The 16,979-nt window shown below is 43.1% G+C and overlaps 1 protein-coding gene and 1 pseudogene across 2 annotated transcripts in view; both read right to left on the bottom strand.

Annotated features, from left to right (window-relative positions):
- TMEM178B (transmembrane protein 178B) overlaps nt 1-16,979 on the bottom strand; it is a 408,156-nt gene that overhangs the window by 84,404 nt on the left and 306,773 nt on the right. The window lies entirely within an intron of this gene.
- On the bottom strand, nt 7,093-7,652 carry LOC104999385 (annotated as a pseudogene). The gene has a single exon (XR_826592.1). The product of XR_826592.1 is annotated as a 40S ribosomal protein S10 pseudogene (transcript).

The following is a 16,979-nucleotide window of genomic DNA, read 5'->3' as shown; positions in this document are numbered from 1 at the left end:
AAACAAAAAAAAAAAAAAAACAGTTAAAATGGTAAATTTTATGTTATGTATAAAGTGTTAGTCACCCAGTCATGTCCAACTCTTTGTGACCCCATGGACTGTAGCCCTCCAGGCTCCTCTGTCCATAGGATTCTCCAGGCAAGAATACTAGAATGGGTTGCCATTTCCTTCTCCAGGGGATCTTCCTGACTCAGGGATCAAACCTGGATTTCCTGCATTGCAGGCGGATTGTTTACTGTCTGAGCCACAAGGGAAGCCCTCTTATTTGGCCACAATTAGAAAGACTTCATAACAAAGAGTTGAAAGCAGCAGCTAAGCAGGCTAGGCTTACTGCTAGGCCTCAGCAGCCTGGCCTTCGTGGCCCTCAGGTTCTGCTGAGCGCTTCCTGCCCCACTGGGCCCTGCACACACCCCACGATGCCCGGCCTCTTTGCGCCTTTCTTCCTGCTAGTCCTGCATGTGAATTCTCTCTTTCCTTTTCCATCTGTCAAACCCCATCTATTCTGGAAGTCAAGCGCCCGTCTTTAGCAAAAAAGATAACATCCTCTTTTTAAAACTCTTCCGAATTCTGACCACAGTGATCCTGTCTTTCTCTCATTTCTGCTGCATCTTGTCAGTATTCTCCATAAACATCTGTTTACTCTTAATATACAAAATCTATGCTCAGAATCCAGCCAAGGCTGAATATGCTGCGTGTACAGTTCACTTGAGAGGCCTGGCAGAGGTACAAGGAGTATAAATTTTCTTTCAAGGGGATATGTGCGTTAGAAAGGTCATGGGTAACAAAGGATTGAGAGTTAAAGGTCATATCTGGGAAATTACGATCTCCACCCTTGATCTCCAGCTAAACATAAAATTTCCGACCAAATGGTATTTCAGGATGCGCCAGGCAGTTTGAGGAATTTCTGACTTTGAAAACCCCAAAGCAATGTAAGCTGGATTGTAATGTGTAGCAATAACCCCACTAGGAGACCCACCAGCCCCCATGAGAGATGGGGGTGAGGCGAGATCCCTCTGGAGGTAGAGAGAAAAGGCAGAAAGCTCTGATTTCCCCAACAAGTAAAAATCACTTGATTCTGAGCAGAAGCTGAAGCTCCCACCCAAGCCACAGTAAAGTATTTTTGTGGACTAGGATGTGGTACATAAAAACACACATAAACAAGCAAAAATTTGTCACTTGAGGACAGAAACCATCAAAGCTTGTTCATAACAGGAAAGTGGGCAGCTGGGGCTTAAAGCCCATGGTGCACGTGGTAAAGAATAACATGTGACTGCTTCCTGACGCCAAAGGAGGAGTGTTGCCCCAAAAGCCCGGAAAGAAAGGAGGAAGGTGGCGGGGAGAGGAATGATCTACCCTTTCACTGTTTGGGTTGTCCTCTCCCACTCTCTCCTTGAAGCCTAAATGATTCTCTCTTCTTTGTTTGAAAGGAATCTTAACTTGAAAAGAAATGGATCTGAGTGCTTGAAGTATTTCTCAGTGAGAAGCTGAAATGTCCCTTAGGAGTAATTGCCTAGGACCTGAACAAGACATGTCCAGCCACCTGCTTGGTCCCTGAAGGCACCGCTCAGCTCCCAAAGCAGCTGTATTTTTAAAAGAAAAAAGAAGAGACTCTCTTGCTATTTTCTAAAGACCCCAGGCAGATCATCAAGGGGCTCATGCCAGGCACTCCGTTCAGAGCTGGAGATCTCTGGAAATGTCCTTGCTCCCCCAAATCTCTGAACAACTCCTTGTTCAGGCCCAGAGGTTTCTTGTAAAACTGCAGACCCCATCCAATCGTCTCCATTCAGATTCACACAGACAACTCTCAACAGAGAATGTCTTTGCCATTGATCAAGGACAGTCTCGGAAGTAAATGGGATTGTCACTCTATGGGTGACTTTGGCAATGGTGCTGTGACCCACAGCCAGTATAACTGTTGTTGTTGTTGTTTCGTCGCTAAGCCATGTCCAACTCTTCGCGATCCCATGGACTGTGGCCCACCAGGATCCTCTAAGGGATTTCCCAGGCATGAACACCGGAGTGGGTTGCCATTTCCTTCTTCAGGTGATCTTCCCAACTCAGGGATCGAATCCACGTCTCCTGCATTGGCAGCTGGATTTTTTACCACTGAGCCACTTGTGCTGGCATGCTATTATTGGCTAATCAGAGGTCTTAAGATGGAAGGAGGCCCTCCGGAACTCACCAGCCACCCTTTGAGTGGTGCGCACGCTAACAGCTCTCACCGCTGTTTCCTCTGCTCCACCCCATGAAGCCATGTACACATGTGCCCTCTTTTCCCCATTAGGCTATATACATGGAAGCCCAGGCCTGGATATGTTCCAGTTTCAAAACCAATTTACTAGAAAGACCACTCCATGGATCCAGAAGGGGTTATTAGGAGAGCGGATATGACTTACTTGTTATGAGAAGTTGGCTGTAGAGAAAGAGACTCTTTCCCTTTTATGTTAGACATTATCCATGCAATTGACAAGAGGAGAGTCCAGAAAAGCTACATAATTTTTACTATGAATTTTCTACTTATACCTCCCGGACCCAATAAGAGTAGTTGGTATCGTGAAAAAGTGATAAACTTGCTGGCAAGTTCCTGCTGACTGGAGTTCAGGGGAAAGAGTTGATTTCTGCCAGAGACTGTCATATGGAGTGAAGTAAATCAGAAAGAGAAAAATACTGTAATATTAACACATATATGTGGAACCTAGAAAAACAGGTTGATAAAAATAGATGATCTGCTATGCAAAGCAGAAAGAGACACAGATGTAGGGAACAAATGTATGGATACCCAAGTGGGAAAGGGGTGGGGGGATGAATTGGGAGATTGGGACTGACATATGTACACTACCCGGTATAAAATAGATAACTAATAAGAACCTACTGCAGAGCACATGGAACTCTCCTTGGTGCTCTGAGATGACCTCAATGGGAAGGAAGCCCAGACCCCATGGACTGTAGCCCACCAGGCTCCGCTGTCCATGGGATTCACCAGGCAAGAATCTTGGGGTGGGTGGCCATTCCCTTCTCCAGGGGATCTTCCCAACCCAGGGATCGAACCAGGGTATCCTGTATTGTAGGCAGATTCTTTGTCATCTGAGCCCACCAGGGAAGCCCACACAAGGAAGAGGGGATATATGTAAACATATAGCTAATTCACTGAGTTGTACAGCAAAAACTGACAGCAGTGTAAAGCAACTATAGTCCAATAAAAAGATTAAAAAAGAAAAACACAAGAAACCCCCAAAGATCCAGTTTCTGGATCCTGTTGATCCAGGTCTGATGATACCACCTAGAAACAAATGGACTTTGCAGCCCAGGGTGATCTGTTAACTCCTTACTGCTGCCAGGAGTAAGGTACTACCAGGCAGTTTTGGGACTGCCCCAGGACAGTAAAATAATGTAGCTGAAACTGCAGAAATGGTATATTCAAAACATTTGCAAGTCTGGTTTTTTATCTGTTTTGGAAAGGAAAGATTTCATGTATATATAATATCTAATAATCAATATATGAATGAGAAACCAGCAAACTCATAGGCTGCTATGCTACTTACTATCTCAACTTTTAAAAAATTTTTCCAATTTTATTGAGTTATAGTTGACAAAGATTATATACACTTAAAGTGTCTGTACATGATAAGTCGCTTCAGTCATGTCCAACTCTGTGTGACACTATGGATTGTAGCCCGCCAGGCTCCTCTGTCCATGGGATTTTCCAGGCAAGAATACTAGAGTAGGTTGCCATGCCCTTCTCCAGGGGAATCTTCCCGACCCAGGGGTCAAACCCACGTCTCTTATGTTTCTTGCATTGGCAGGTGAGTTCTTTACCACTGGTGCCACCTGGGAAGCCCATACACTTAATACAAATACAATTTGATAATTTGATTGTGCAATATTCACTACAATCAAGCTAATGAGCATATCCATCACCTCACAGACTTGTTACCCTTTTCATTTGTGGTAAGAACATTTAAGGTCAACCATTTTAGCAAATTTCAGGTCCACAATACAATAGTCATTAGAGTCACATGGTTGTACATTAGGTTTCTTAACCTATTTATCTTGCATACAAATAAAAGTTTGTATCACTTGACCACCAGCTCCTCATGGTTCCCTTCCCCCAGAGCCCAGTAACTGCCATTCTGCTCTGTTTCTACTTTTAGATTCCACAAGTAAGTTATGTCATGGAGTATTGGTTTTCCTGCCTCTAGCTTATTTCACTTGGCCTAATATCTTAACAGTTTATCCATGTTGTCACAAACACAGAAGAATTTCCTTCTTTTCTAAGGCTGAATAATAGCCCATTGAACACTTCCTTTATCCACTCATCTTTCAATGAAGGTTTAGGTTGTCTCTGTATCTTGGCTATCATAAATAATGCTGCAATGAACAGATATCTCTCAAATGCTGATTTCATTTTCCTTGGGTATGTATACCCAGAAGTGAGATTGCTGGATCACAAGATAGTTCTTTTTTTAAGTTTTTGAGGAACCTCCGTACTATTTTCCATAATAGCTGTACCAGTTAAGGGGCTTCCCAGGTGACGCTAGTAGTAAAGAACCACCTGCCAATGCAGCAGGCACAAGAGATACGGGTTCGATCCCTGGGTTGGGAAGATCCCCTGGAGGAGGAATGGGCAACCCACTCCAGCATTCTTCCCTGGAGAAAAATAAAGAATCCCATGGACAGAGGAGCCTGGTGGGCTACAGTCCATGGGATCTCAAAGAGTCAGACACAACTGAGTATGCACAGTGAGGAAGGAAGGACCTCTTTAAAAGTCTGAGTAATCAAGCACCAGTTAAACATTTGCAGTTCTTGATAGAAATTCCAAGAAACTCTAGTGTTTGACTTTTACCTACTGTTGTTTGTGTACATCCTTGGAAATGAGTGGAAGCCTTGCTGACTCCTACCTAAATCAGCCCCAAACTGTATATAAAATGTCCAGAATTGTGAAACTTCAGAATTGCAATGGAGTTAGACCCATGAAAATTACTGTTCATTGCCCAGGCTGCCATGACAGGAAAAGTTAATGCCAATTGGAAGCATTTACTATTCCAATCCTTTTAAACTAATTCCTTGGCCGTTCCTAGAATCAGGTTTTGGATACCACAGCAGGATCCTTCTGACGGGTAAGAAGAGGCTTAGTGGGGAGGAAGCATAACAACCTAGGGAGGAAGAAATAAAGAATTTGCTCCCTTGTTGGTTAGAAGAATTTAGACTGAATAAATTTAGGTGGTGAGAATGTTTTTCACCTAAAGAAATGCAGCTCCATCTTCAGTGAGTTCCCAGTTGCACTTATAGCAAACCAGGTGTTGTAATACTGACACCTGCTTTAACATAGAAAGGTATGCCTGCCATTCACCTTAGAAAAACATCTCCACCTGAAGCCTGACTGATACGATGGAGGCAATTCAGGTGGTGATGGTTGTTCAGTCGCTCAGTCGTGTCTGACTCTTTGCAACCCCATCGACTGTAGCCTGCCAGGCGCCCCTGTCCATGGGATTTCCCAGGCAAGAATACTGGAATGGGTTGCCATTTCCTTCCCTAGGGATCTTCCCGATTCGGGGATCGAACCTGTGCCTCCTGCATTGGCAGGCATATTCTTTACCACTGAGCGAACTGGGAAGCCCTAGGCAATTCAGAGAAGTGCCTGCCATGAGCTTGGCATTGTACCGGGTCCAGAGCAGCCAAAGATACATCTGGGCTATTTCCTGCTGCCCTCCCAGGAACTTTCATGGTTACCTGACAGATCCTCAAGCTGTAATGAGACTCTGTGAGTAATGCCAGCTGCTTCAGTAGCAAAAATGTCCTACTGAGTCCCCTAGAGATCCCCAAATGCCTCAGTGAACACAGCCTCACAGCCGTGAGAGCACACATCTTAAAGAGTCGGCCCATGAAAAGCTAAAGGGGTGTGTGGCTTGGCACCTTCAGCAGATGACTACAGGTGAGTGGAAGAAGGCAGCTGGGGACTAGGTGAGAAAACAGGTTTCTTATAGAATGGCATGGCTGGTATGATGACCGTGGAGGGCTGGGTGGAGAATATGCATGAGTGTTGGGTTGTGTGGCAGAATAACAGAGCAAGGGTGGGTGGGTGAGAGGCCCAGAAACGGAACAGTTGTGGGTGAGCCGTGTGGTGATGGGAGACAAGGGTCCAGCCACAGGGAAGCACAGCAGGTGGTGGTGGGCGGGCAGACGGAGCCCATGTCACCGGGTGACAGAGTGGGTGAGTGCGTGCAGGCTTGACGTTTTCCCTTTATTAAAACGGGGTCTGCTAAATAGAGCTTCTCTCCATGAAAACCTTTTCTGAGTCCTAGCTGGTGGTGGGCCAAGAAAAGATGGGCATGGCAAGGGATTCATCAGCCGCCAAACCCATTTTAGGCAGGGACAAACGTCATTCTGTGCTTTACCTCTGATCTACCTAGATTACCCAGAAATAAAATTTGGATCTTGAGGAACTCAGAACTAGGAGTAGAATTTCTTTCTCTGAAGGTAAGAAGTTATGAGGACCAGGGATGAGACGGGATTTCAAGCTATCTTTTTCTAGGTTGAGTGTCTCAGTTCCCTTATCTGTAGAAAAAGATGTAATATATACTTGTCTAAAGGAGTTATGGTAGAAATAAAAGGAGACAGTGCATGTTAAATATTTGTGCAATGTCTGACACATGGATGACTGTGTGCTTAGTCACATCTGACTCTTTCTGACCCCACGGACTTGTAGCCTTCCAGGTTCCTCTATCCAGGAGATTTTCCAGACAAGAATACTGGAGTGGGTTGCCATTTCCTTCTCCAGGGGAATCTTCTCGACCCAGGGATGTGTCTCCTACATTGGTAGGTGGAGTCTTTATCTTTACCGCTCAGCCACCTGGGAAGCCCAATCTTTGGCACATAATAAATGCTCAATAAAAGCATATATTATCTAAAATTCCTTCCACTCTAATATTCAGGGGTTCTATGAATTCTGTCAAAACTGGTTTTATCTTCCTCCAAAGCAGGAGGTCCTGAATGCCTTGAAGTTGTGTGCAGAGTTAGCTCGTAGGAGAGATGCTTGCACAACTCAGTGATTTCTCTAATCATTGGGAATACCCTCACGTTACATTACTATTATTTTTTTTTTTCTGTTTACAGGTTTATTCAACACAAAACAATCCCTTTCAGCTTTACTGAGGTGGCTGACCACGTCCACGACCAAATCCGCCTCTAAACTGGAATTCAGTTGCCGACCCAGCCCCGGCCTTGGCTTTCTTGTCGGCACCAGGGGGCACGGCGCTTCGTCTGTAGATGTCTCTGTCGGCTTCCCCTCGCGTGAGTCTTGCAGGTCGCTCTCCCTGCAGACCTTTGGGCCTTGGCTGGCCCGTCTCAGGACGGCTGAGGCGCAGGGTGGTGGGCACGATCTCAGGGGGCAGGTGGGGGCAATCACAGAGATACTGGATGCCTTCGTTGGTGAGGTACCAGTAGAAATGTCTTCAGGCAAACTGTTCCTTCACGTAGCCTCGTGACTTGAGAGACTGCGTGGCTTCCATGACATGAAGACTGGGCACATTCTTGTCTGCTAGCTCCAGGTGCTTGGGCATGTGGACATCCTTCTTGGCCATCATCACCCCCTCCTTAAAAAGGAGTTCATAAATGGCAATCCAGTTCTTCTTGGGCATCAACATCGCGACGGTTGCTGTCCTCATGTTACATTAAAAAAAAAAAAAAGTCGCTCAATCATGTCTGACTCTTTTGCGACCCCATGGACTGTATGTAGCCTGCCAGGCTCCTCTGTCCATGGAATTCTCCAGCCAAGAATACTGGAGAGAGTATCCATTCCTTTCTCCAGGGATCTTCCTGAACCAGGGATCAAACCCAGGACTCCTGCATTGCAGGCAGATTCTTTACCATCTGAGCCACCAGGGAAGCCCCTCATGCTACATAAAATGGATCCAAATGAGCACCGCACCCTCCTGGTACAGCTGATTGATCTGACTCAAGCTAGGACTTCTTCCTTCTCCTGAGATTTTGAAATATGGACAGATACAGATGTTAGGAGTTATTGGAGCTGAGTCAGGAAGATTCCCCAACCCTGGGACAGCTCAGATTCTTTTCCTCCTCTGATCTAGGCTGCTTCTGTCTTACTCAGCTCCATGAGCTAGCCTAGCATCCTTTATTATTTCCATTGGCCAGAGCTGATGGCCATTCACTGCAAACAAAGGACACGGTAATGATGCACACAGGTAGTGCACAATCATATCATTTAGAAAGAAGATCCATAGTTTTCATAATAGTTTGAAAGTATTCTTGACTTTTCCCCTCAAAATGATTAAACTCCAAAATACAAGAACTTCATCTAATAAAGTGATAGAGAGGTAGCTCCACGGAGAACAAAAGTAGCATGTTATTTATTCACTGGAGAGCCAAGTTCCTGAGAGTGGATTTTAATATTTTTACCTTCTCCCATACTTCAGAGTCCATAGTGACGCTTCCTAAGGCTCACTTGACTTCACACTCCAGGATGTCTGGCTCTAGGTGAGTGATCACACCATCATGGTTATTTGGGTCATTAAGACTTTTTTGTGCACTTTGCCAACAAAGGTCTACATAGTCAAAGCTATGGTTTTTCCAATAGTTCATGTATGGATGTGAGAGTTAGACCATAAAGAAGGCTGAGTGCCAAAGAATTGATGTTTTCAAACTCTGGTGCTAGAGAGATGCTTGAAATTCCCTTGGGGAACAAGGAGATCAAACCAGTCAATCCTAAAAGAAATCAACCCTGAATATTCATTGGAAGGACTGATGCTGAAGCTGAAGCTCCAATACTCTGGCCACCTGAGGAAAAAGCCAACTCATTGGAAAAGACCCTGATGCTGGGAAAGATTGAGGGCAGGAGGAGAAGAGGGTGACAGAGGATGAGATGGTTGGATGGCATCACTGATTCAATGGACATGAGTTTGAGCAAACTCTGGGAGATAGTGAAGGACAGGGAAGCCTAGTGTGTTGCAGTCCATGGGGTTGCAAACAGTCAGACACGACTGAGCATCTCAACAGAAACAACAATATTTCAGAGTCCAGGGAATGGTGCTAAAGTTTCTGCAAAGTTCCCAAATGACCCTTTGCAGCAGAATCCCACCAATAAGGAAATAAGATTTTTAATCAAGTCATCACCCAGGAGAGAAAGGAATTGAAGACACAGAGAGAACTAATTATATCCATGACAACTCAAAACCTAGAAGAGGGGAGCAATATTTCAAAACCCCTTCAGCCCCTCAAAACCCCTGCCCAACTCTTTTAGAGGCCACCTGCCCTTGAGGACCAAGGTGGTCCTTATGAGTGTGATGAATGGATGCTGGAAGGGAGAGGAATGTAAGAAGTCCACAGACTCAAGTAAAATCTTGTCATCACCAGGTAATGAGTTCAGGAAGAATCTTAAGAAGAGTCTGATCTCTTTGTAAAATAACAAACTCAGGAGTCGGAAGATTTTTTTTGGTTTTGCTTTTGTTTTGTGTTTGCCTTAAGCAGATGATGGGGTAGAAGGAAGGGGCTATCTTCTATTTGGTCAGAGAGTTGTACGTGGAGATAGGAATGGGGCTGAGAAGCTGATAACATTTGTTCCTAGACTCACCTAGGTTAGGGATAATTAAGACCAATGGGTGGCCAGGGAATAAGATTAGAAGTTCTAATGATATAAGCAGGATTTATGCCTTGATATATGGCTGAAAATAAGCAAGACAGACAGGGCTGGATAACAATGTGGGGTTGATCTCATAACAGAAAGGGTTATTTGAAACACTGTTCTCTAACAGTTCAGTAAGCACTAATGGTAGGCTTTTGGAACTTAGAAGTCTTTTTTCCCCTACTTACTATAAGATATGAGTTACAAATAGAGTTCAAGATTCTATGTAATGGGTTTCTAATTTTTTAAATGTAAATCTTTATATTAAAAGTACACATGGCTGGATTGAGTTGAATATCTCTGCTAATGCCAAAGTTTGATAATACAAATTCAGTCCGCCTTCAAGGATGCTCCTAGAAAGATCACTGGATGGTAGGGACCATAATGATGCACACAGATCTCCAGGGATCTGGTTTGGCACTAAGGGCTGGTCTTGTAACAGATTCTTCTATTTCAGTGATGGACATGTTGCATGTGCTAAAAAAATGGAATAACTAATGACACTGAAATGTCAGAAACAGGGTCATGAGATTTATATTGAAAAACATGAAAAGAATGGAAAGGAATCTCTTTTGCTGGAACAAAAACTGGGAGACCTTTTTGAAGACATATAAATTTGTCAGGACAGTCAACTGGATTAAAGAATGATTTGGGTTTAATTTTTAATTCAGGGATTCATAACAGAAAGAAGGTTGGTTTATCCAAAAACAAAGAAATGGGGAAAAAATAATGGTAGTGTGTCAGCATGCTCCATAAGGGACAATAAGTAGACTAATTTCATATGACAGATTTTCACACTACTTAAAACACTAAAACTACTGAGATCTCAAGTAAACCTGACCTACAGAAAGTGGTGAGAAGATATTTCAAAACATATAAGCATACAACTCAATAGAAAATAAACATAACCCAATTAAAAAATGGGCAAAGGACCTAAATAGACATTTTTCCAAAGAAGACATACAAAGGGCAGTTAACATGAAAGGGTGCACAACATCACTAGTCATCAGAGAAATGCAAATCAGAGACACAATGCGATATCACCTCACAACTGTTAGGATGTCTGTTATCAAAAAGATAAAGATAACAAATGCTGATGAGGATCTGTGGGTGGAAAGATAAATTCATGCAGCCACTATGGAGAACAGTGTGGAGAGTCCTCAAGAAATTCAAAAAAGAACTATCGTGTGATCTAGCAATTCCATTCCTGAAAACATCTCCAAAGAAAATGGAAACACTATGTCAAAGAAATATCTATATTCACCTAAGTGTCCAATGATGGGTAAATGAGTAAAGAAATAATACACATGCTGCTGCTGCTGCTGCTAAGTCGCTTCAGTCGTGTCCAACTCTGTGCGACCCCATAGACGGCAGCCCACCAGGCCCCGCCGTCCCTGGGATTCTCCAGGCAAGAACACTGGAGTGGGTTGCCATTTCCTTCTCAATGCATGAAAGTGAAAAGCGAAAGGGAAGTCTCTCAGTCGTGTCCTACTCTTAGCGACCCCATGGACTGCAGCCTACCAGGCTCCTCCGTCCATGGGATTTTCCAGGCAAGAGTACTGGAGTAGGGTGCCATTGCCTTCTCCCTTAAAAAGAAGGAAGCTTGCCATTTGCAATAACATAGATGAACCTGAAGGATATTAAGCTAAGTGAAATAAGCCATGTAACACGTGGCATCACTTATAGAAAACAAGATATTCACAAATTGGTGGGGGAAATTGCCAGAGGTTAGTAAAAGGGTACACACTTTCAGTTATAAGCTGAATAATGCCTGAGAATCTAATGAACATCATGGTGACTCAAGTTGATAACACTATCATATAACGGAAATTTGCCAAGAGATTAGAACTTAAACGTTCACACATACAAAACAGGTAAATACGTGAGGTGACAGATATGTTAATTAACTCAATGGAGGGAATTCCTTTCACAACATATATGTATTACCATCTTGTACACTTTAAATATCTTACAATTTTATTTGTCAATTCTATCTCAGTAAAGCTGGGGGAAATTACCAACAACAACAGCAACAAAACAACAACAGAGAAACAAAACACCACCCCACACATATAGGAAGATGAGTAACGCTACCACTGAACAGTGTCCTCCACATATTAAAAATATAAGCCATTCCACTTGGGATGGACACACTCTCTATTTAAAATGGATAAACAACAAATAGCACATGGAACTCTGCTCAGTGTTACGAACAACATGGATGGGAGGGGAGTTGAGGGGAGAATGGATAGGCCACCGAGTCCCTTCCCTGTTCACCTAAAACCATCACAACATTGTCTGTTAATTGGCTACGCTGCTGCTTCATCATTTCAGTCACGTCCGACTCTGTGTGACTGTGGCCTGCCCGCCAGGCTCCTCTGTCCACGGAATTCTCTAGGCAAGAGCACTGGAGTGGGTTGCCATGACCTCCTCCAGGGGATCTTCCCAACCCAAGGATCGAACCCATGTCTCCTGCATTGCAGGCAGATTCTTTACCACTGAGCCACCAGGGAAGCCCTAATTAGCTATACCTCTATAGCAAATAAAAGTTAAATAGAAATAAATAAAAGCCATTCCAAGAGCAACGGTTCAATACCAGTGTGAAGTCCAGCCAAGTGAGGGCATCAGCAGTAAGGAAGGAATCAAGGCTGGACTGCAACCTCCTATCACGGCCAAGCAATGACATGAGCTTGGGGCAGAAAGGTGAGTTTCCCAAGCTCCCAAGTTGCTAAAGAGAATGGGGCTGGGAAGACAGGACCATGATGATAAAGGTGCCAGAACGTAGGGAAGGTAAGTAAGGGGGCTTCTGTGCATTCCCACTGGCAGATCTTGCTGGAATTTCTGCATTTCCCAGCAGACTTTTCCTCTGAGGCACAGAGGAGCTCACTACTTTGCTGAATTTTGAACTGTGTGCATTGTAAGGTTTGTTGGTGGGGCTGAGTCTGTTAGCTTAGTGAGAAAGGCTAGTCTGCTACCTGGCATTCCCAAATCAATGTATTAGTGCTGTTTTCCCTTTTTGTTACACAGGCATTAACACTCATACAGTGATTATTTTTTAAAAGTGCCTTTGTTGTGGGGGAAAAAAAAACTTTAATAAAGTAAGCCATTGGCAAATGCTGGTAACAGGTGAGATCGATGAGGAGAGATCTCAGCAAGTGGTATTTTGTATAAAATAAAAAGTGGAATGTTAAATTTGGCAGATCAGGCACATGAAGCAAAATCACTTACAGGACCAGGGAAATCAGAAAACAGAATTTATGCGTGTTCCAGCCAGCACAAAAGCTGTAATATATGGGGGGATTTGTAATAATGTAGTAATATTCAAAAATTGGTAGTTTCTCAAATATCTTGAGACCCGTCTCTTAAGAATCCCACCAGATTGTCAGTTTCAGGAGGGCAGACATTCTCTGGTTCTTCCTAGAATCCCAATGCCTAGGATGGTGCCTGGTGTACAGGAGTTTGAAAGGCAGCAGCAAAGGCACGCAGTGCCTTGCGGTTCATAATGAAGGATTTGGATATCGACCTAAGTGAACAGGAAGACTTCAGACATTTTTACATGAGGAAGTGATATGATTTCAGTTTTAAATGTCACTCTAGCTGCTACGCAGAGAACAGATGATAAAAAAAGCATTGGTAGGAAGTAGACCAGGTGTCCCTATGGAGAGGGCTATTGGAATATATCAAACAAAGGATCATGGTGGCCTGAATTTGGGGGGTTGACAATTGGTTCAAGATAAACTGGAGATTAGAGTCAACAGATTTCTGGTGGACGGGGTATGGGATTGGGGAGAGAGGAATCAAGCACAATTTGAGCAAATTTGGTAGATGCTGGTGCCATTATTGAGATGGGCATGACAGAGGAAGGGACTGGTTTAGGCGAGGAGAATTCAACTCTTTTGGGGCACGTGAAGTTTGAGAAAAGTCTTAGACATTGTGTGGAGATGCCAATTAGACATCAATTAGATAGCAGGGGGTATCTGATCCTCAAACTCAGGGAAAGAGGGCTGGAGATTTAAATCTAGGATGAATAAATGAATGCTGGAGACCTACTCTCTGTATTAAAAGTGGAAAAGGTTCTAGCCAAGACAGAATAGAAGAGTATAAATGCATTCAGTTCCTCTCAGTTACAAGAGAAAATGTATTATTTCTGTGGGCAAAAAGGAGGGGACTGAATTGTCAATGTCCTAAGACATGAAAGCCCCTCACACACATTTTTTCCAATGTAGGGAATGTTTGCTACTAAGGCCCTCATTTTCTAGATTCACTTAAATATATTTGAGACCCATATGTCTTTAATAAGGCAAGGTTTGAGGGCTATATGGAAAGAAGTATGGGAATATTTAGAAATAGCCTTTTAAAATAATAATTTATAGACAGAAATATTTGAAGCTCAGGAAAGAAAAGAAAGAAATATGAAAAATGAAAGTTGCTCCTTCTTGGGAAGGAAAAATTTCACACAGCACTTAGTTCTCTGACAAACCAAGTGTGGCCCAGGAAAATCAAATGAAAATTACCTCCCCAACAACTTCAGGGAAAGAATCTACATCGCTATTCAGAATTTGTTGCTATTGTTCAATCGCTCAGTCATGTCCAGCTCTTTGTAACTTCATGAAGGTAGCCCGCCAGGCTCCTCTGTCCATGGGATTTCCCAGGCAAGAATACTGGAATAGATTGCCATTTCCTTCTTCAGGGGATCTTCCTGACTCAGGGATTGGATCTGCATCTCCTGCATTGGCAGGTGGGTTCTTTACCACTGAGCCACCAGGGAAGCCCTCCTATTCAGAATGGAGGGCTGGAATTGTCTTTTATGTGGATTAAGGATCTAGAAGAATTTAAGAGGTGTGAACAAGGCCACAGAGGAAAATCAGGAGAAGCCACATACAAGACTCTGATGGGGTGCAGTGGGCATGCCAGGGCACATCACTGAATTACATGAAAAGATCACAGCCATGTGGATGCTACCCTTGCCTTGACTTCTGGGGTCCAGAACACTTCTGTTCACCTTACCTCATTCGCTGTACTATTATGAGAAAGTGAAGCAAGCATACAAAAGAAATAATGCTGTGCACACAGGTAGGGTGTGGACCATATTGTGCTACAGGGGATAAGAGTAAGGAGACAGTGATGCACCTGTCACTGGGGTCTCAGCATCCACAGTATTAGCCTCTGAAATACTCAGTTACAGGTCTGATTCCTTCTAGGTAAGTATCTGAGTCCAGAATTTTCAGACAGATAGGAAGGTATAAGTCTCTTTTCAGAGATGATATCCTGCCTCTAAAATACAATGAGATTAGCACACTGAGACAACTTCACTTACAATGCAATGATTGAATATAGCTGCAGATGATTACAATTTATGTGAATAATTATCTTAGGGAGCAGAATGATAAATGCTATCAATTAATATTTGCTTGTAGAAGGGCACAGAATCCTTCCCTAAATAAACACACACACGTGCACACATGACAGCAAAAACAAATAGCTGGATTTTTTACTAGAAGCAATGGGCATATATGAATAGGACATTTGGTAAATACGTATTCCAGGTAGGAAGGTGAAAACACTAGCAACCTACAAAATTTTGCTATGAAACCCACCAAGTTTATAAACGACAAAGAAAAGAGTGTGGAGTATCATTTTCTAAAGGGGTAGAAAGGTTCCTACAATCGAGTATCAGGAAAGTGAAGTCTCTGCTTCAACTTCCTTAGAAAGGCCTCTCTCTCTCTCTCTCTCTCTCTCACACACACACACACACACACAAGAATATAATTGGGATATTCAGTTATTTCAAGTGTTTTGCTATCAATCCAAAACATTCAGATACTTTGTATGCCCAGATTTTTATGCACAGCCAACAGATATTGACATAATTCACTTTCTGATGTCCCACCTCACTAACCATGACAGAACTATGATCAATTTCAGGCTGTTGGGGTGACCAACACAAATGTATGAAGACTTTAATCAGTTTCCAAAATATACATCTAGGCCTAAAAATTTTGTCACTGAAATATGTATTTTTTAAAATGCAACTAAATTTGTTTTCAAATTTACATTTATGGGTAGGGGGCAGAGTGCTAAGTAACTTCTTAGTCTATACCTAGAGTAGTAAGAATTCATAGGTAGAAAAAGATTGTTGCTCTTGTTGTCTAGTTGTTAAGTTGTGTCTGACTCTTTGCAACCCCATGGAATGTAGCCCACCAGGCTCCTCTGTCCATGGGATTCTCCAGGCAGGAATACTGGAGTGGGTTGCCATTTCCTTCTCCAGGGGATCTTCCCCACCCAGGGATCGAATCCGCATCTCCTGTATTGGCAGGCTCTTTACCACTGAGTCACTAGGGAAGCCTCAGAAAAAGATAGCCAATGTAAAATTCTGTACATATATATCCTTTTCCAACTTCTCCAAAGGTAAAAGAATTTTCAGGTAGAAACATAATATACCTAGACAATCTCCCAATTTGATTAAAAAAAAGAAAAAACTCCCAAGAACATATTCACTGTTAGCCTGAACTGAAACCTTCATTTCTTATAGTGACACTCATAATCAAGAAGGTGTACAAATTTCCAGTTATAAGAAATGTACAGCAGAATGTACATTATGGCTTAAAGCTCAATGTACAATGGCTTAAATGTACAATGTACAATGGCTTAAAGCTCAACATTCAGAAAAAAAAGATCATGGCATCCGGTCGCATCACTTCATGGCAAATAGATGGAGAAACAGTGGAAATGGTGGCAAACTTTATTTTTGGGGGCTCCAAAATCACTGCAGATGGTGACTACAGCCATAAAATTAAAAGACACTTGCTCCTTGGAAGAAAAGTTATGACCAACCTAGACAGCATATTAAAAAGCAGAGACATTACTTTGCCAACAAAGGTCCATCTAGTTAAGGCTATGGTTTTTCCAGTGGTCATGTATGGATGTGAGAGTTGGACTATAAAGAAAGCTGAGCCCTGAAGAATTGATGCTTTTGAACTGTGGTGTTGGAGAAGACTCTTGAGAGCCCTTTGGACTGCAAGGAGATCCAACCAGTCCATCCTAAAAGAAATCAGTCCTGAATTTTCATTGGAAGGACTGATGTTGAAGCTGAAACTCCAATACTTTGGCCACCTGATGTGAAGAGCTGACTCATTGGAAAAGACCCTGATGCTGGGAAAGATTGAGGGCAGGAGGAGAAGGGGACTACAGAGGATGACATGGTTGGATGGCATCACCAACTCAATGGACATGAGTTTGAGTAGACTCCGGGAGTTGGTGAGGGACAGGGAGGCCTGGCGTGCTGCGATTCATGGGGTCACAAAGAGTCGGACACAACTGAGCAACTGAACTGAACCCTCTG

Source organism: Bison bison, unplaced genomic scaffold (assembly GCF_000754665.1).
Source record: "Bison bison bison isolate TAMUID 2011002044 unplaced genomic scaffold, Bison_UMD1.0 scf7180017864352, whole genome shotgun sequence".
In the NCBI taxonomy this organism is placed as follows: domain Eukaryota; kingdom Metazoa; phylum Chordata; class Mammalia; order Artiodactyla; family Bovidae; genus Bison; species Bison bison.
Note: the sequence above shows the minus strand (reverse complement) of the source record. Positions and strands in the feature narration are given on the sequence as shown.